This window comes from Camelus dromedarius, chromosome 1 (genome assembly GCF_036321535.1).
Source record: "Camelus dromedarius isolate mCamDro1 chromosome 1, mCamDro1.pat, whole genome shotgun sequence".
Classification (NCBI taxonomy): domain Eukaryota; kingdom Metazoa; phylum Chordata; class Mammalia; order Artiodactyla; family Camelidae; genus Camelus; species Camelus dromedarius.
Genome location: NC_087436.1, coordinates 88,293,402 through 88,315,160, shown reverse-complemented (window position 1 = coordinate 88,315,160; position 21,759 = coordinate 88,293,402). Strand labels below are relative to the sequence as shown.

General features: G+C 33.3%; 1 protein-coding gene across 2 annotated transcripts in view; it reads left to right on the top strand.

The window, feature by feature from the left end:
• The window catches only part of SLAIN2 (SLAIN motif family member 2), a 60,728-nt gene that overhangs the window by 2,245 nt on the left and 36,724 nt on the right, over nt 1-21,759 (top strand). The gene's annotated exons all lie outside the window — the stretch shown is intronic.

Genomic DNA, 21,759 nt, shown 5'->3' with positions numbered 1-21,759 from the left:
TATATGATGTCAAGCCTTTATTTTATTGTCAAGTGATACTAAATATTATTAGAAGTGACAGTTTTTCATATTAGTGTGAAATCATGTGCTCTCAAAGGAATCCTAGGTATGTAGACACTTTAAAAGAAACCAGAATCATCTAAATATCATCACATGCTTCTTACAAGTGATGATTATAATGATGCTCTTAATAATAACGAGGATTAGCTGCACTCATCAGCCCATTTTAGATTATGTATTCTTAGAACACGTTGACTCCGCTTGGAGAAGCTGACTAAGTCTTTGCTGCTTTGGTTTCTGAACATAGGGTTTGTTCAGGTAAAACAAGTCTTCTTATATACTATGCCAGAAGTTTCTTTTGACCAGATGGTACCTGCTTACTGCTTTGATCCTGGTTACTATATATCTTGATACTATAGATGTCCTGCACTTTTTCTGAGAAGATTTGTGTGAATTAAAAGTTTGATAAATCATATTTACAGTACTTTGGAGTATGTATTTGGAGTATAAGTTAAAAGGGGTGGTGGTAGGTGTTAGTGGTAGAGAAAGAAAGATTTAGAGAGTTTTTTTCTTAGCAAGCTAAAAATCTACTTTCTGTAACTTACACCATTTCTTTTTTCATCTAGAGGAATGTTTTCCCCCAAATGTAAACCACAAAATGCTAGTTCTGAAGATGGTTAGTAGATATTGTGGACCTGAGATCAAAATATATGGGAAAAACAGTTCAACAACAACAAAAATGTTTCTTTAATGCTGGATTTTTTTTGATACGATCGTATATATTTAGTATGGTAAATCTGTAAGTGGTATAGTTTGTTTACTAAATTTATTTGCACTCCCAAGGAACTAGTATCTGTAGAGCATACCTAGAAAATAGTGTTCTTAGAGCAGTGGCTTTCACAGCTTCTTTTTCCTGAACCCAGCTTCATGATAAGAAAGACATTTTATACCATAACCTCGTACACAAATATATATGAATAATTGAAACAAGAGTTTCACAAAACTGTACTTAGTACATGTGGTAAGCACTAATATTTTCTATTTTGTTCTGTTTCTTCAGGAAAAAAAAGCTGGTTACAACCTACTGAGCTGATTTGCTCACCCATTAATGGGTAATTCTCAGTTTGAAAAACGCTCTTCTAGTAACAACTCAAAAGTTTAGAGAAGAGAACTAACGTTATTGTGCATCACAACGTGTTAGGCTATGCCAGGCAACTCACATTTTTACACTTAATTGCATTTAATTTTTATCCGTTTATGAAGTAAGTAGCATTTTCTAGGTGAGGAAACTTGACCTTTCTAAGCATCAAATAACATGGTAAATGATAGCCAGGATTTGAATCCAGCTTTTTATGACATCATAGCTTATGCTGTTCCCACTAAATTTTCTTTCTCCAAGTATAATTCCTTTTCCACATGAATAGCCCCTTACAATATTTGAATACTGTTATTGTGACCCTGCTGACTCCTCCCCATCACACATTCTGAGCATTCTCATCTCTTCTTCAGAGTAAAACAGTCCCAGTTTATTTAGTCATTCCTTAGCGAATGTAATTCTCTGATCCTTCAATTGTGGTCATTTTTCTCTTAATGAATTTTAGTTGCTCTTCGTCATTGACCATGATTCCCAGAATCATACTCAGCATTTTAGATGGTATTTGATCAGACAGTGTGTGGTTGGATATATCTTCTTGAGCTAAATGCTATTATTTTAAAACTAAATACTTCATTCACAGTTTTAACTTCTGTTACTTATGCTTAGTATTAGCCAGTAGTGTCAGTCATACTCCATATCCTTCATACATAGGTTAAATTAAGTCTTCCGCACCCTGGTTTTCTGTAACAAAATTTTTTTAGCCTAAATATTAGGCCTTTGTATTTCATTTTGTTAGTCTTGATTTAGGCATTTAATATTATCTGTTCCTTCCAATTTTTTGGTAGGCATACCTACTGGGTCTTCATTCAAGTTGATAAAAATATTAAAATGACAGAATAAAGAGCTCTGAAGCATACAGCTTGATTAGACTCCCTCCAGGTTAACATCGTTAATCAACACACTGGTTTCTCAGCAACTATTATTTCTATGTAATATTATCAAGCCCATATGCTGTTTTGCCTGGCTGGATATTATGAAAGATTTTACCAAATGGCTTGCTATAATTAAGCTATATGATGCCTACAGAGTTCTTACCTGCAGTGAAGTTAACTTATCAAAATAGAAACTAGTTAATATGGTTTGACTTGCTCATGATGAATCTTCTGACTTTTTCCTTTTCTAACTTTACAAACATTTTGTTTAAGCTAGTTTTGAATTTTGTAAGGAATCAGCCTGGTCTGGAATTTCTAGACATTGCTTATTTTTCTCTTTAGAAATTATCATATTTCCTCTTAACCAGGCTTTTGACCCTGCCATAAAACTTCAGATCAACAGATTTTGGGTCAGCAATAAGTTGGTGATTCATCATGTGGTGGTGAGGTAGGGGTCCAACGTCATTTTTTTTGCATGTGGGTATCCAGTTGTCCCTATACCATTTATTGAGAAGACGTTTCTGTTCCCATTAAATTGTTTTAGCACCCTTGTCAAAAAAATCAGTTGCCCATAAATGTAAGGGTTTATTCACAGACTGTCAATTCTATTCCATTGATCTATGACTACCCTTATACCGGTACTACACAGTTGTGATTACTGTAGCTTTTTGGTAAGTTTTGAAATTGAAAAATGTGAGTTCTCCAATTCTGTTTTTGTTTGTTTCACGATTGTTTTGGCTATTCAAGGGTCCTTGTAATATGAATTTCAGAATCAGCTTGTAAGTTTCAGCCAAAAAAAAAAAAAAATAAAAAGGCACCTGGAATTTTGATAGGGGTTGTATTCACTCTGTAGATCAATGGGGGATCTTAACTATTGAGATCTTAAGAATATTGATTTTTTTCAGTCCATGAACACTGAATGTCTTTCCGTTCACTTAGGTCTTCTTTAATTTCTTTCAGTTGTGTTTTGTAATTTCCAGTGTGTAAGTCTTACATTTCTTTTGTTAATTTTATTTTTAGTCCTTTTGTTTTTTGATGGCACTGTAAATAGAATTGTTATTCTTAATTTCATTTTTGGATTGTTCATTGCTGCTATATAAAAATACAGTTGATTTTTATATATTGATGTCGTTGTCTCCTACAGTCTTACTTAAGTCATTTATCACCTGTAATAGTTTTTTGGTGGGGTGTGGATTCCTTAGGATTTTTTATAAATAAGATCAAGTCATCTGCTAACAAGGGATAATTTTACCTTTTTTTTTTTTGGTGGGGAGGTAAGTAGGTTTATTTATTTACTTTTAGAGGAAGTACTGGGGATTGAACCCAGGACTTCCTGCATGCTGAGCATGTGCTCTACCACTTGAGCTATACCCTCCCCCAATTTTACTTTTTTTCCAATCTGGATGCCTTTTATTTCATCTTCTTGCCTAATTACCCTGGCTAGAATATCCAGTATCATGTTGGGTATAAGTGGTGAAGATGGACATCCTTCAGTGTGGTTTTTATTGCTCTTTTATTTATTTAAAAAAATTTTGGGGGAGGAGGTAATTAGGTTTTTACATTTATTTGTTTGTTTGTTTATGTTGAGGTACTGAGGATTGAACCCGGGACCTCATGCATGCTAAGCGTACACTCTACCACTGAAATATACCCTCTCCCCCACTCTTTTATTTTTAATAATCACTAACAATTATTTATTGCATTAACATGTGACAGATACATGCTAAACATCTTATACACAGTATTTCATCTTCTTAGTAACCCAATATAGTCAGACTATTGCCCTTGTTTTAAAGATGAGGAAATTAAAGCTTAGGTTAAATAATTTGCTTATAGTCACACAAGTATATGGCCTAGCTAGGATTGGAACCCAGTTAGTCTGACTATATTGAAAGTTTTTCAACCCTTACCTAATTCTAATTAACTGTATTTTGTATATTATTCTTCATAGATTTATACTGTTGTTCACCTTTGGCTATTAGATTCTGTCTTTTGATCATTTGTCTTTAACAGCTTGAGCCCTATGTGTATTTTTATTAATTTCTTTATCTGAGGGCCTTTTTTTGTACTCATTATTCATGTGCTCACTCGGCCTTTGGAGGCCCTGGAAGTCAGATTGTAGCTTAGAGCCATGACTCTGGAACTAGATAGCCTGAGTTGAAATCCCTGCTCTTACCCTTGTCAACTGTGCAACCTTGTCAACCACTTACTCTCTGTGCTTGAAACTCATTATCTGTAAAATAGCGTTAATTATTGTATCAACCATATAGAATTAAATGTAATATATGTAAAGTGTTTTAGAACAGTTCCTGGTACAAATTGAATATATAAATGTTCATTTTCAACACTGTTATAGTCATCACCATTTTATTTTAGTTCTAGACTGGCCTATTTTTGCAGTGAACTTTAAAAAAGAAACTATTTGGAAAATTTCAAGCATACAAAAGTAGAGTGAACAATAAAATGAACCTCCATTTATCACCCATGTTTAACACTTACCAACTCATGCCATTCTTGTTTCATCTATACCATTCATACCTCAACCCCCTGGGCTATTTTGAAGCAAATTCCATCTCAAGCATCATATCGTTTAATTACTAAATATTGTAGTAGAAGATAAGGACTCTTCAAATATAACTACAATACCAGTTTAGCCCTTTCTCATTAAAAATAATTATTTAATATCATCAAATGTACTCTAAATGTTTTTAGATCAGATTTTCTTTTTTTTAAACATTTTTTTATTGAGTTATAGTCATTTTACAATGCTGTGTCAAATTCCAGTGTAGAGCAGAATTTTACAGTTACACATGAATGTACATACATTCATTGTCACATTCTCTTTTGCTGTGAGCCACCACAAGACCCTGTATATATTTCCCTGTGCTACACAGTACAATCTTGTTTATCTATTCTACATTTTGAAATCCCAGTCCCTTTCCACCCCCCAAAGAGTTTAAGTTTATGATCTTCTCATCATTTAATTAATTTTTTTTGGAGGGTGAGTAATTAGGTTTATCTTATTTATTTATTGTTAATGGCAGTACTGGGGATTGAACCCAGGACCTCGTGCATGCTAGGCACACACTCTACCACTGAGCTATGCCCTCTCCCCCAGATTTTCTAGAAATTAGTTTGCACATCTATGTTTAGAATTTTCTTTTTATTTTGTTATAAACACCAAGATGAAATGACCTCTTTCTTCTAGTATTTTGATTGTTTTGATATTCTCAGTTAATTTGTTGGTGATGGTTGGAACAGGTCCAGTTCCTATTTCTTTCCCAGCCTTTTGAGAAAATTAATTGTTGAGGCAAATCAGGAATTTCTTAGGTGTTCTGTATGCAGGGTGAGGTTTTGAGCAGATGTCGAAATACTTGAAGTGGTCCCATATCACTCTTTGTGCTAAAATTGAAATTTGTATTAGGTAAGTAACATCATTTATATCTTCCTTTGGCCTGTTGGACTGTAATCAGCTCAGTAATCAGTAATATCATCCTGATTTTTACATTTACAGTTACTTAACATTTTTAGTTTTAGTACTTGTACTTTCAGGCTCTTGTGTTTTTGTAAAAAAGAAAAATTAAGTCTAATTTTCCATAAGTCCACATTTTCTTCATGAAATTTACCTAAAACAAGTATACTTTTACTGAGGAAAGAAACAGTGTTGGGGTCGGGTCTCAAAGAAAGGACCCCTTTTTAATGGTTTTTATTAGACTTTCTCAAGAGCCTCATACAAAAGAATGAACAAGTGCATTTAATACATAAAAATCTTTATTTACTATTTAAAATATTCATTGCTGAGGGGGAGGGTTAGGAACTGACTTAACCATCTCTCTAAGTTTCCAGATTGTTTCCTTCATTCCTACTGTGAATTGTGCTAATTGAAAAGGAATTTACATGTGGGCAAAAGGGAGGCAAAAGTATGTGTGAAATACTTTCTAAATGAGTTTTAGACTGTTTATTCATCTACTGTGCTGCACTGTTGTAGGTAAGAGTTTAGTATTGCATATATATGCATAAAGACTGTGTTATCTGATCAGTATTTGTTAGTGAAAATTGTTTGTCAGTATCCAGAAGTTTGTTGCTTTCTTATTTTTTCCCTTTTTCTTTGAGAGATTCATTATTGCTGACATAACCCCCGTATATCTGTAGAGGTGACAACAGATTGAGAATAAAGATGTTAAGAGAAAATAGGTATCAGCTGTTAGGCTCTCTGTGGGGCCCTTAGGAACTTTTGCAGAACTTAAAATCATAGCAAATAAAATTAGAAATGGTCTTTGAGATCATGTGATCATACCTTTTGTTTTTAAGCTGCTTAATATTCAAGCTGGCCAAGGCAAATGATTATTTCTTCTGTTTTTAAAATTTTTTGAGATTGGAAATCTGGTAAATTCCTCATATCCTGTTAAATCCATTCTACTTTAAATGAGTTTTCTTTCCAGTTTATGAAGACAGTTTAAACTCAGACTGACTTTTCATCTCTGAGTCAGATATAGGTATGTTGTTTTCACTTACTGTATTTTTTCACTCAGAGCCCTCCATTTCTGAGAATGGACTTATTAGCTGACCTCTTTGTTTTATGCATGTTTTTTGTAGGGGGCCATTGGTACAATTTACCTGTAATTTAATATGATAAGCTTAGGTTAATAAAGCAATTTAATATGTATAATTATCACCACTTACAGTTTGGCAATCATTCACTGATTAACATCTCCTGAAGTTTTGTTTTCTAGGCTCTTCTGTACCAAGGAGATGTTACTTTAACGTGGTTTGTGTGTGTGTTTTAAATGAATCAGAAGTTGTACATCTAGATGAGCGTTTTATTCCCTTCTTAGCAGTGGTTTTTCAGTGATTCTAACGTGGCTTTACATTTTTTTTCTTTAATAGAATAAATACTTAGAGCTCCTTTAATGTGAGCAGTACAGTGTTGTGAACATCTAGAGACATGATACTGCATTTTCTTGCTTTCTTAAAAAATGGAATTTAGCTAAAGAAGGCCACATGATTGATAAAATATATTAGTCATTCTCATTTGAGCATATTCTATGTACCAAGTATTGTATAAGGCATTTTATGCATGTTAAATCATTTAATCTGCAGTTTTGAGTTGTAGTTATTGTTATCCCCATTTTTAAAAATTGGGGTAAAATATACAAAATAAAATTTACCATTGTAACCATTTTTAAATTTATGGTTCAGTGGCATATTAGGTACATTTATATTGTTGCTCAATCATCACCACCATCCATCTCTAGAACCTTTTATCTTTACAAAGTGAAACGCTGTATGAACAGTAACTCCTCATTCCCCTCTTCTCTCTGCTCCCAGCCCCTGGTAACCACCATTCTACTTTCTGTGTCTGTGAATTTGATTCTTCTGGGTACCTCATATAAATGGAATCATATAGTCTTTGCCTTTAGTGTCTGGATTATTTCATTTATTGTTGTGTCTTCAGAGTTCATCTGTGTTGTAGTAGGTGTCATGTTATCCCCGTTTTACAGGTAAGGAAACTAAATGCAAAGTCACGTAGCTAATGTAATGCATTAAGATTCAGACCAAGCCTGATAAAAAATTTGATCTTGATTTATTTAACCTGTATATAGATTGATTTTTTTTTTTTTAGACTTATTCTGTATAACTCTGGAGATCATTACTAGGACAATAGGTATACACTGGAGGTAGGGAAATATTTAATATAAGGAAGAATTTTCTAATAAAGCTATTCCTAGATGGTATGGACTACCTTTAAAAAGTGTTGTAAGTAACCTTCAGCAGTAAAGACTACTGGATGGTCCTGTGGCAAGGGATGTTACAAAGACATAAAAAGTTGAATTGATTATTTCTATGTATTCTTTTAAACTCAGGGTTTTTCTGGTTAAAATATTATAATCTATTTGGGAACATAAGGTACCTTCAAGACAAAGTGCCAAGCTTAAATGGGGGAGAGATCTTTAGCAATGTAAGCATCATGGATTTATTTTCACTAAATCTATGGCACATTTCTCTGAATATCCTCAGTAATGGCAGATTCGTTTCCTCTTAGGGTTGGTTTGAGTTTTGAAAAACTGTTTAAAGTCATTATTATGCCTAGTGAGTAAAAATGGGTTAGCAGCAGTCCAACTCCAATTAACCTTTTTTGTAGATTTACTTGCTATTGTCAGAATACTTCATGGACATTCATGCTTATTACCTTTTATTGTTCGTTCTGGATAGAGTACTTTTTTTCTCTCCATGAAATTCTTAATCTCCCACTGGGTTTACTTCCTCTTCAGTGTTACCTATCACTGTTTATGTATCTTTTTAGAGTATATGTAATACCACAAATCTTGTACTTTGGTCTGTCTAGTGTAGATTGTGAGCATTTTAATGAGGGACAGTATCATATTCATCTTTATTGTCTGAACAGGCTTTCAGTATCTTGTGTGTAGTAGGAGTTAAGTTATATGAAATTAAATTGAATCAATCTGATTGTCAAAGATGTATGTTGAAATGAAGCTGTAAAATAATGAGACCAAATTTCTTGCATGACTTGTATGATCCGTATACTAGTTATGAATGAGGAGTTTCACACATACTCTGCATAATGGCAGTATTTAAACTATACTCTCCCATTGATTAAAGAAGAAAATACTATCTGCAGTGTCTGATGTTAAAAATCAGTTTTAAAATTAAAATAGTGATATCTCTCTTTGATAGGTTAACAGTTGCACCTTTTTTTAAACTTTGTACTTTTATGATTTCTAAATTTTCTGTCATGAACATGTTGCTTTTGTAATTAAAAAAAAATCCTACTGATTTAAATCCGTTTTGTTACTCTGGTCACATAGGGTAGGGGTCCTAATACAACATGATACGTTAAAAAGCACTTGATGTTTTCCTTGTTACTTAGTAGTAGTAAGAATATGTATCACAGATGAAGAAATGTTGGTTCCAGTAAGTTTAGACATGTGTTTTTGGTAGAACCTGAGCCCAAGTCCGCTGATGTGCATGATCTTATCTATTATTCTTGTCTTATAACTTTGCATTTTAAAAATGAAATTTCTCAAGTGTAAATATTAACAAGTTTATCAGATTTACCTAAAATATGTAGTCTGTTTTTGTTAAGGGGAAGAAACCCAAGCTCTTTTGTTTTCTGGGAATATCAGATAAGGAACCCCAAAGCTTATAGTTCACATTCCGTGAGCCTTCTGGGTCACTGATGTTACTGCTCTCCTCAGTCCCATTTTTGGGATTACCCTGCATGCAAATCCCCACGCCAAACTCTCCTGGGTTCCTGGCTGGTGCTGATGCCTTGGTAAGCCAAAAGGGCTCCTTTCCTTCTTAACTTATACAGGTCGCTGCCTCCTTGCCCTTCTGCTAGGAACGTATCTATTACTATATCTGTAAATTAGTTTAATTTTGACATTATTTTTTAAAGAGACATTTTGAGTAGTAAATAGCACTAAGTAGTGTCTTAGTATAAATGGATTTGAGTTACAATAATGTACTGTTCCTTATAGTAATGACTTGCACTAGCCAAAGCACACTGCGTGTTGACTCCTGTTGAGATAGTTTAGTAGCAAAAATGAACGTGTAAAGGTTTTAAGGCTTTCAGTAATGTAAATTCTTATTTTGCTTGTTCTGTTTACTCATAATCATGTCCTCTGGGATCTTTCTTTTGGGAATCTAAGTTATGGAGGAAATGGACACTTTTAGGAAAACACTAGCTTGTTTAAGAGGAAGACAAAAAATGCAAAACATACTGTTTGCTTTGATCTTGGAAAAGTTTCAAATTCTTCAATAAAATTGAAAGTTCTTAGATTGTTAAAGGACTATAAGGAGGAAAAGAAAAAGTGATTATATCTCCTTGAAATGTGAAAAATAATAGAAGCAAGATAATGCAATACCATAATATCCAATATGAAGTTTATGAAAATATTTGGGAAGAAGAAGAGGGAGGTAGTGTTTAGTTAAAAATTAGAGGTTTAGAATTCATGAGGATGAATCAGACCATCTCCCACTTCTACAGTTTACTAGAAGGAAATACCTCCCACCCACAGCCCTCTACTACTCCACTCAAGAGCTTCTGCTCATCTGCCTGTAAGAGAGTCACAAAGTACCCAACCTTGTATGGCTGTTGAGGGTTGTTTTGTTTGAAAGTGTGACTAAGAAGCAGGAGTGGGCCTGACTAAGTCTGCAAATGACCTGTGAGTCTAATAAACTTGAGGAATGGAATTTAATAGATGCTGTCAATTTAGTGAGAAGGGTTTTAATTGTATGCATTTAGTGCCTAATTAGTAATGTATTTTATAATTATAGAGATTATGCTGTATGTCTATTAATAACTAGTAGATATAGAAAGAGTACTTTAATTTAGTAATTTTAGGATATTAATATCTTTTGAGTAAGCTCTCTAATTTCCCCTCTAGGAGGGAGATAATGGGTTTTGTGTTGACTTGTCATAGTGAAACTCTTGTTTGCCATTGAGTTATTTTTAGCTAGGGCTGATCTGGAGAGGATTAAAAAACAAAATCCAAAAAACAGATGAGTCTAGAAACCTGAATCTAGAGGTTTGGAACTTGATGAGCAGGCAGTGTAGGTTTCAGTGACAGTACAGCCCGAGAGAACTGAGAGAGCTAACAACCAGCACTATGTAATGTATAATCATTTAGTTCTGTCTTAATTCGTCTTTGAATTCCTGTCTAGCACCATACCTGGCCAGTGGTAGCTGCTACATAAATATTTGTTTAAATGACTGAATACAGCTTGATACTAAGCCTTCAGTGCTTTAGAGTTTAGCTTGGAGACAGAATGAACACGGAAATTGGTTCTCTCTGAAACCAATAATGAGAGTTCATAGAAGAAAGATTTATATGGACTTGAATGTGAGAGCTGGGACTTAGGATTTAGGTACAGGTGGAAAGGTATTTCTTGCTGTTTTGTCACAATCAAAAAGTACAGGGAGAAGAATGAGTGATTAATTTGACTAGGGTATAAAGAGGAGCCTGTGAAGATAAAAGTTTGTTGGGGAACAAGTGAGAAAGTTGAATCACTGGGTTGGAAGACTATACTGTGGGATGACTTATGAAATCTAGGAGGAGATTTTTGATTGCTGGAATATTCTTAACAGAATGGTGTTTTAGAAAGGTTGATGTGGCAGTAGTATGGAGGTGGGAACAGAAGGCATAGCTACCTTTGTGGCCTAGAAAACTGAGCCTCTGAGTTTTACCAGTCTCTTGTGTCCAGAACACATAGCAAAACTGGAATTCAAACCCAAATTATTGAGTTCATAGTGATAGTCTTTCCATTTCATCCCAACCACTTTAATTGATTGCATGATAACCATCATATCTAGCCAAATGATTAAAGATCAGATTTGTTTAGTTCCTCTTATAAAACATCTGCATTGTTTAAAAATATCCTTCTGATCTTATTAACTTTCTTATTTGAGGGTATTGACATTTTGGGCCAGATAATTCTTTGTTGTGGGGACTGTCCTGTGTATTGTAGGATGTCTAGCAACATCCCTGGCCAAATAAAAATGTCACATTGCCAGATGTTTCCTGGGGGGCAAAATCACCCCAAGAATTGCCTTAAAGCATACTTACGGTATGGTGTCTACTTAACCAGAAATATTTAGTGCTGTATTTCAGGAATAAGTATCTTATTCTAGTAACATTGCTCCATTTGCATTTTTAAGTCATAAAATAGTAATATTTTGAAAATGAGAGAAAACTAAAGTGGTTGTATTTTTTTCGTTGTTTTTCTGTTTTTTTTTTTTTGTTTTTTTTTTTTTATACAAACCTAGACACTGTTTGAGAGTCAAGGGAGTGCTGCAATGCCAAACAACAGGTTTAAATGAGAACTTCCCTGGGCAAACTGGGATGAACGGTCACCCTAGAAGTAATCATCAAATATTTATTGAATATCTGCTATGAGTAGAGCACTATGTTAAGATGATAAGGAGTAGCTGTAAGGACTGTGGCAATTGGAAAGCCTCATGAAAAAGGAAGGTCTTGAATTGGTCTTGAAGTATGGCTTGGGTTAGACAAGGAAAATGGAAAGGAAATTATTTTTCCCCCATGATAAAAAGAACTATAATCAAAGGTGTCTGTAGTTTAACTGTCTATGCATGAAGTAAACATTTATTTGGCCGGTTTGGCCCAACAGGAGGGTTTTTGTTTTTACTGGAGTACTTGGGAGAGAAGATCAAAGGACGTGGTTTTGAATTGGATAACACAGGATCTTGAATATTAGGCTGGGAACTATATCCAGTGGGAAAGTTTCTGAGCTCTAAAACAATGTTTATTCTGACCTGTGTTTTAGAGAGTTTAAGTGGTAGAGGATAGAGGATAGACTGAAAGGTTGAAAATCAGGTAGGTATGGGGAAACCTGTTTAATGAATCAATAGGTTGTGTTGATTGAATATATGAAGAGAGAAAACAGAGTTAGTATAAAATGTTTTCATTTGTTGACTGGAAAAAATAATGGTGCCATTTTAAGTTTGTTTGGGGATGTTTGATTTTGAGAGGATGTCTATAGTAAGCACAGCTCCGTGACTGACACCCAAGAGAAAGACTAGGACTAAAACTATTAGAACATCTTGTATGTTCAAACAATAATGGTTGGTTATGATGAAACAAAAAAAAAGACTTATTCAAATTTTAAAAAGTTTCTCGTAAACAGAATAAACTGTAGTAGGAGCAAATACATAGTTGTATCTTGTGAGACAGCAGTTGATAAAATAGCAAAAATCATATGATATAGAAAGTGTGTGAAGAGCTTATTTGTTCCATTTATAATGTGTATTTTCAGACCTTCATGTCATCACTTCTAGCTTTGGTAATGCAACTTTAGTAAGTGTTACGGAAAAAACTAATAGGAAAGAGAAGAAAGTTAAGGGACTGGAAAATAGATTAAATTAAGCCTCTTAAAGACACTGGGATGATTTCATTACTGTCACTTGGGAGAGATCCTGATTAGTTGTCACGGGTATTTTGAAGAAACAAATAGAGTAGAAATGGATATGGATTAAAATAAGAAAAATTTAGTTCTTCTTGTCTTACAACTGGGGTAACCAAATGCTATAGTCAAGAATAACTGTAAAATTTCCATGAGTGTAATTTTTCAGGAAAAAGTACAGTGCTTTGTTGTGAATTCTTCATAGTTATTTTCTTCATTCATTCTGTGATATGGTGTTCCTTTTCTGTTAAGTGCCTGGCAGTTTTCTTTGGGGGTGAGGATGGGGCATAAGACATGATATGAAATATTCTTGTTCCTGCCCCTGAGGTGCTTGGAGTTCTACATAAGGGAGAGTGAAATAATTACATATTAATTGTATACACACACAACAACTACAGATTCTAACAGTGGAGCCTAGATTGGTTTTCTCTTCAGGACAATACCGAATTGTCCAAATTATCTAAAAATACTTTCCCCCATTCCCCCAAATGTATTTTATACAGTCTAACTATCTCAGTATATAGTACACTTTAATAATAAGGAATTCACATACCTGTTCTTACGTTTCTTTCCATATAACTGAAAAGAAAAAGAGAAGAGACTGTCTGGACTGGTCTTAATATTAGCTTTAGTTCCATAAGCTGAGTATAGTGTAGTATTCTCTCTTCCTACTCTGGCATATAACACAAAGATAACACCAAATTCTCTTTAGCACTTCAATTACCTGATATTTTAGGCTAGCCTATTGTTGAGGTTAAATACCTGTATTGAATATGTGTGTATTTAAATACAAGTGTTTAGATTTCTTCTGTTCTTACTAGGTTCATATTTTCACATAGTGGACAAAATATTTTAATTCTATAAAAATCCAGGAAACTAATTTCAGAACCTTTCAGAATACTGCAAATAGAAAATTCTCTGGGAGGACAGTTTAATCTTTATTACATTGATAAACCTTTGTTAACAGTGTTTAGTGGATTCTAACTTCATGCTTTTGCATATTTTCTCAGGTATTTTTACAGAAATCTCAACACTAAGAAATATACATATTAATTTTAAAAACCTAAGCTTAGTTGAAAGTCAGTATGCATTATTATTATTTGGGATTTGAAGGATATATTTGCTAAATGTTATGGCTTTTTAGCCATAAGAACCATGGTTTCTATAGCTAAGATCCTTTTTAAGGCATTTCACAGATAAAGTTAGCCATTAACAAGCAAGATACTCTAAGAGAATTAGTATGGAATACATACACATATTTCATATAATACATGTTTTTGTATGTGTATATACCTGTGTGTGTGTCTGAGATATAGATACAGAATGACAGATACAGAAATGAAAATGGGAAGCATAAAGTGAGATACACACACACACACACACATATAAATCCATGTATTCTGTGGACTAAAAATTCTGCTATCAGTAGTATTTGCTATTGATGCAATTGTGGCTGGACAGATAAGTATTAGTATACATTAAGACTGTCTCCTGCTTTGTGGCTATTGCCACAATTTGCAGAGTCTGGTATAGTTTGAGTCTTCCAGTTTTCCTGATGTCTTTTCCCAAAAAGAAACAACCCGTTTTCTGATTGATACGCTCCCAGTTGATCTCACTGTGACTATTGTTTCCCAGCAGTACATGGTTATGCCTCAACACTAGATGTTTGTCTTTTTAAAGAAGTCATTTCCAGCCCCAGTTTTGTGGCGTCCCAAGGAATATCAAAATTGTTTTGATTTTCTTAAAATTAAAAAATAATACATGCCGTATCAAAATGAGAATCAAGAGAGTTGTGAAATGAAAATGGAAGCATAAAGTGTCATTGTCTAAAAGTTTGGGATTTACTACTTTTTTTTTAACTTTTTAATTGAGTTATAGTCAGTTTACAATGTTGTGTCAGTTTCTGGTGCACAGCAAAATTTTTCTATCATACTGGATTTACTACTTTAAAACTCTTCAGTCTGTTCTGCTTGCTCTGTCCCGTTTTTTTTTTTTTTTTGGTTTTTTTTTTTTTTTTGGTTCACTATGTTGTGTTCTGCTGTTGTACCAGCAATTTATATCTGTATCCTATCCTGCAGTTAATGTCACTTCAGTGCTTGTAAACTGTTCTAAGACTTTATTAATGAATTTGCTTTGCTAAGGATTTACTACTGTTATTTATTACTAAGATTTCAAAAAGACTTGCTGTATATGAACTGAAGATATTTTTCTTCAATTGAGTTGTGATTTTTTGTTTGCAATAGTGGAATTGATTACAACTTTATATTTAATGGTTCATAGAGCTCAGGAGAGAGCAGGGAACAGCAGGAGGTCCTTAGAATGATTACTGTATTGAAGTCTTTAATTCCAGGATCTTTTGCATTCTTTTTAAACAATGGTATTAAGCAGCAAAGTATAGTAGTGAAGAGTTTAGGTTCTGGAGCAATCCTAATTTTGCCACTTAACAGCTGTGTCACCTTGGGCAAGTCATTTATCTCACTGTGCCTAAGTGACCTCATCTGTAAAACAGGGATTATAAAAGTACCTATGTATCTCATAAGATTATTGTGAAGATTGAAAGAGTTAGTATATTTAAAATACTGAAATCATGCTTGGCATGTAATAAACATTTGATAAAATTGATAATATTATCATTTCACATTGACTAAGAAAGCTTGTTAAATCATTGTAAAGCAATGTATACTAATAGTTTAAAATTATTTAATTATATTTATACATGGATAAGACCGAAGATACTTCTATTAATGAAACTTTAAAAAATACAAAATTACAGGAATAAAATTACAATCTCAAAATGGCCACTTTGATCTTACTTTGTTATGTTTCCTTTATCTTTTTTCATACATATTTTTAAAAACATTGTAATCATGGTTGCTTTGTTCAGTGTTCATTCAGACACAAGTATTTAATAGTCTGTAAATGCCAATTACTGTGCCAGGGAATATATATTGATGTTTGTGAAGACAAAGGCTCTATTCTTTTGCCTTGGATATGCCTTATTAAACAGAGAAAGGTGATTTTGAGATATTAAAATCTGATTTTCCTTGGCCTGTAAAAGATTTTACACCAATCTAAAGAAATTTATTTCAGTAACAATTTTAATATAACTTATTTTTACTTTAAATAAAGTTAAATCTTTACTGTTCTTAGCTTCCCTAGTTTACTTTTAGCTGACTGCAACATGAAAAGTGACTACTGTGGTTACCATAAATTCAGCAAATTATCTCCTGTCTCTCATCTTATCTCCATCTTTTAATGAATTTAACCAATTTTTAGAATTGGTAGGGGGAGGGAGGTTGTTATCACTCCTTACATTTATACATTTCTATATTAATTACTAAAGTTACTTTTAAAGAATAGATTATATTCTTAGTTCTTTTTATTACTAGTCATAAGGTATGTGAGACATATGGGACAAAATATGATTTGTTATGGTTCAGTTTCCTTTTAATATTCATACTCTTAATTACATCTTTACTAGTCCTCACAGTATTTAACAGTATACATAAATTACATTTAATGTTTAATTCCTTTGTAATGACTGTTCTATGGGAAGAAGCAGTATCTTGAAAGGCCAATTATTTCTAATAGATTTTTTTTAAAACAGCTTTATTGAGATAGAATTTACATTCATAAAATTCATCTGTTTTTAGTATTGAGTGATTTCTAGTATATCTGGAATAGTACAACCATGACCATAATCTTTGTTTAGAATATTTTCAGTATCCCCAAAAGAAACCTTGTGCCATAAGCAGTCACTTCTCATTTCTCTTCTTCCCACCCCCTCTCCCATCCCTGGGCAACCACTAATCTACTTTCTGTCTCATATTTGCCTATTCTAGACATTCCACATGAATGGTATCATGCAGTATGTGGTCTTTTGTGGCTGGTTTTTTTTTTTTTTTTTTTTTTTTTTTTTTTTACTTAGCTTCATGTTTTTGAGGTTCACCCATATTGCAGCATTTTTATTGCCCCTAATATATTTTTTAAATGTTTGTTTTCAACTTATAAATACCAACTTAAAAACTTCAAACAGGACAAAAAATGAATAAGGTAAGTTTCTTGTAATTAAAAGAGGGTTAGAGGTAGAATTTCCTTTTTGATGGGGCATATGTAAGTGGCTACAAGAATGCTTTATTAGAAAACCTTGCTTTACCGTGTAGTACATAGTTGGGGCACCTAATATAGTCTTATGACAGGTACTTAAGAAAGGTTTCTCTAAAGAAGTGACATTGAAGCTGAGACTCAGTAGAAAGTAGAATGGGCTGGCTGAATTTGACAGGGGAGGCTAAGGTAAGCAAGAGTGGAACTGAATTTGTTTAAGGCAAGGTGGGCAGCATGCACAAATGACCTAGAAGCAGAAGTGCTGGGTTTCCAGGAATAGAAATTAGTACCATATGGCTGTTATTTAGATTTGAGTGGTGAAGGAGGGTGAGAAATGTAGCTAAAAAAAAAAGTACTGTAACAGTTAGATCATTGCTGTGTCTTAAGGGCCGTGGGGGCTGTGTTTTGGAAAAGACCATCCTAAGGGCAAAAGGCAACTGACATATAATTTTTAGCAGAGGAATATTGTTAATAGATACATATTTTAGAAAACAAATGGGCTGCAGTATATAGAATGGTTTGGAAGGGAGCAAGATCAGAGATTTTGAAATTTAAAAACAAAAGATTTTTTTTCAAAATTCTTTCGGCAATTTTTTATCTTTACATTTTCATTTAACTTTTAGAATCAAATTGTCAGTTTCTATAAAAATGCCTTCTGAGATTTCTTAGGGATTGTATTAATTATGTTGATCAACTTGAAAGAATTGACATTTTAACAATATCAAGTCTTGAAATCTGTGAACAAGTTACCTCTCTCCATTTATTTAAATCTCCTTTAATTTCTCTCAGCAATGTTTTATCATTTTCAATATACAAATCTTGTATTTAATTTGTTATCTTGTACCTCATTTATTAAATTTATTCCTAAATTGATGCTATTGTGAATGGAATTGTTATATTTATTTCATATTTGAATTGTTCATTGATAATATATAGAAACACAGTTGTTTTTTTTTTTTTTTTGCATGTTGATTTTATATCCTGTGACCTTGCACTTAAGTCTAGTTGATTTTTGATAGATTCCTACAAAGGATTTCCTATGTACAGGGTCATTGTCTGTGAATAAAGACAATTTTACTTCTTTCTTTCTAATATGGATGCCTTTAATACATTTTTCTTGCCTTATTGTGCTGGCGTTGTACTGGCTGGACACTCCACTACTGCATGGCATAGAAGTGGTGAGAGTGTACATCCCTTAACGTTGTGCCCAGTCTTAGGAGAAGCATTCAGTCTTTCATCATTAGATCTATTTTTCTGAAAGAGTTTGTAAGATTGGCATTATTTTTCCTTAGTACTGATAAAATTAGTAAGTAAAGGCATCTTCACCTGGGCTCTCCTTTGCAGGAAGATTTCTAATTACTAATTCAATTTTTTTTAAAATAAATCTCTTCAGAGGCTCTTTTCTTCTAGAGTCTCACTTGATAACTTGTATCTTTCTAGGAATTTGTCTATCCTATCTGTTGGGATAAAGTTGTTGATAATATTCCCTTACAATTCTTTTAATATTGGTAGTGTTTATAGCAACACTCACCCTTTCTTTCTGGTTTTGGTAATTCATGTGTTCTTTTTCTAGGTAAATCTGACTAAAGATTTACATTCTTTTTTTTTTTTTTAATCTTTTCAAAGAACCAACTTCAGTTTCTTTTTTCTCTTTCTCTTTTTTAATTTCATTGATTTCTACCAATATTTTTCGTTTGGGTTTAATTTGCTCTTCTTTTTTTTTTTTTTTTTTAAATGCTTAGACTGTTGATTTGAGATTTCTTTACTGATAGGAGGTTAAAATTATAAAATTTCCCCCAAGTTCTTCATTAGCTTCATCACATAGTTACCAGTACTATGCTATATTGTTTTTCTCTAGTTTAGGATGTTTTCTTGTGATGTATTCTTTGACCTGTGGTTATTTATAAGTATGTTATTTAATTTCCAGATATTTGGGATTTACTAAATTCCTTTTTGTTGTTGATTTCTAATTTAACTCCACTGTGGTCAGAGAACAGACTTTGAAGATTTTCAATTTTTTTAAATTCAAAAAGATTTTTTAATGGTCTAGTTGATGGACTGTCCTGGAGAATGTTCTTTGTGCACTTAAGAATGTATTCTGTTGTTTTTGGGTGGATCGTCCCATGAATGTCAGTTAACTAATGTTGATAATGTTGTTCAAGTCTTCTATATCCTTACTGATTTTCCCTGTAGTTCTTTTTTTAGTTATTCATGAGGAGCTGTTGAAAAAACTCCAAAATTTCTGTATTTTTTCCTTTGAATTCTATTACCGATACTGAATGTTTAATTGTTATATCTTCCTAATGATATGGTATATCTCTCTTCTGTAGTAGTAATATTTCATAAACTTCAGCTCTCTTATGGTTCCTATTTTCCCATTCTTTTACTTTCAACCTGTTTGTGACTTTGAATCTAAGTTGTTTCTTTTGTAGACAATATACATTTGGTCTTTTTTTTTTCCATTCAGTCTGACCATCTCTGTCTTTTGAGTTAGGGCCCTCAGTCTATTAACATTTAATGTAATTATTGGTATGGTTGGGTTTATGTCTGCCATTTTGCTGTTTGTTATCAGTGTGACTCAATTGTTTCTGTTCTTTACCCCTCCTTTAACTGTATTTTTGGTATGATGATTTCCATTCGTATCCTGGACATTATAGGTATTGTGTTTGTGAGACTCATAAATCATTTCTTCTTTTTTCAGTTAATCACCTTGTTAAGGTGTAGTGCATGGACCTGAATAGGAGTGGATGTTCGGCTCCCTGCCAGGCCCTGCTGACACCACCTTGGCAAAAGTGGAGCACTGGCTCACACCGCCTCCTTTCAAATGGATGGGGTGCAAAAATCAGCTCCCTGTTGGGCCCTACTGACACAGGGAGAGTGGGGAAAAGGGAGACAAGGTGCTCCATTTCCCATTGCCTCCTTCTGTTGTGTTGGTGCTTGGTGTAGAGGTGGAGGTTCTGTTCCTCCAGTGGGCCTCTATGACTTAACTGGAAACATATTACCCTATTTCTGCTAAAATTTTCTTGACAAGTAAAAATTTGACAATCTCAACCTGTTTTTAAGTTACTAAACTGGCTGTGTCCATCAGAACTAAGTCCCTCTTGATTAAACCATAAATTATTTAAGAAATTCAAAAGTGTCAGTCAGTGAAAAACTGTGTAGGCAAATAGTTATTTTGAAGAAGTCTATGTGTTTGTAAGAGATGAGCAAAGGAGATAATATGCACGGTTATTGCAACTATTTTTGTTTGGGATTCTTTTGAGGGTTTTTTTTTTTTTAAATTCAGGGGCTGAAATCACCTTGGTTTTGCTAAAGGAGCATCTACTTACATGCTACAGTCCAGGTCATGTATTCTCTGGCAGATTTAGAAGTCTTGTGAAATGTCAACCAAAGAATCCCTGACTGATGAGTAGTTTGCTGCCAATATCATATGGGCCAGAGCCCTCCATTTTTAGTGATCATTTTTAGTGATGGGGCACTGAAATAAGAGAATGGAGTAATAGAAGATAGTTGGCACATGCAAGGGTTATGAAATCAGTTTCCCCCTTTTCATCATTCTAGGAATGGACAGTTTGCTACTTTACCTTTTATCTGTTAATGGAAGGAAAGAACATTGTCTTTTGCCAGTAAGGGAAGTAAATGTAGGATTTGTTGATCTACTTTTGCTTCGTGTCCTTTTCATGTAGATGAATCATACAATGTGTGTTTTTTTTGTGTCTCTGGCTTCTTTCACTCAGCATGGTTTTGAGGTTCACTCATGTTCCTTGCACTTTTTAAAATGAGTTTTATAGCTAATAGTGGAGGAACATAGTAGGTACATGTGAGTCGTGTGGGCAAATTGTCTGAAACCAGTCAGTGTAGAGAAGAGTTACATATTGAAAGAGTGGTGATAATATCATAAAGTCATCTTGTTAATGTTTGTTATTCATCTATAGAGGTTTTGTTTGCTAAATATTTACTAACAGAATATCAGTATATGATAGTTATCACAATTAAAGTGTGGGTGCTGAGGTAGAAATTTGTTATGGAACATTTGTGCTATTTAAGCTAGAAAGAGAATGAATTATGTTGGTTTCATTTTTATTTTGAATTGTTAATAAGATACTTCATTACTTTTTCCAAATGAATATAGATTGTGGACTAGAGAAATGATTGTTTACCTTATTAGTCTTTCTTGATTATATGATCAGAGCTAATCTATGTGAGTGACAGACCTAAGTTATAGATAGGGGAGATGAGAGAATGGATGGAAAATGTACATATTTCCACTAGAAAGTAGTTTATCAATTCCAGTACTGTAGAGATATATTTAAATATTTACACCGAAACATACTTCATTTTATTGCCCTAACTTGATTAACATAAAGTGTGAAGTAATTAACTCCTTGCCTTATTGAGACAATTAACTATGTAAATATATCAAAGCAAACTTTTGTCTGCTTCATAGAATTCCCTCAAAGTGTCTTAATTTGAAAACTACTCTGATTAGAATTCAAATGACTTCACATTTTTCATGGGGAGTCACATTTGAAATAAGTTAATATCAATTGATATAATCTGAACTAATCTGAGGAAAAACAAATGAAGTAAGAAATTTAAGTATACCTCTCTCCTATCTTTTTACCTTTTTGTTTTTATGTACCTTCCCCAGGAGCTTATAAAATACTTTTCCTTTATTTTTTACTC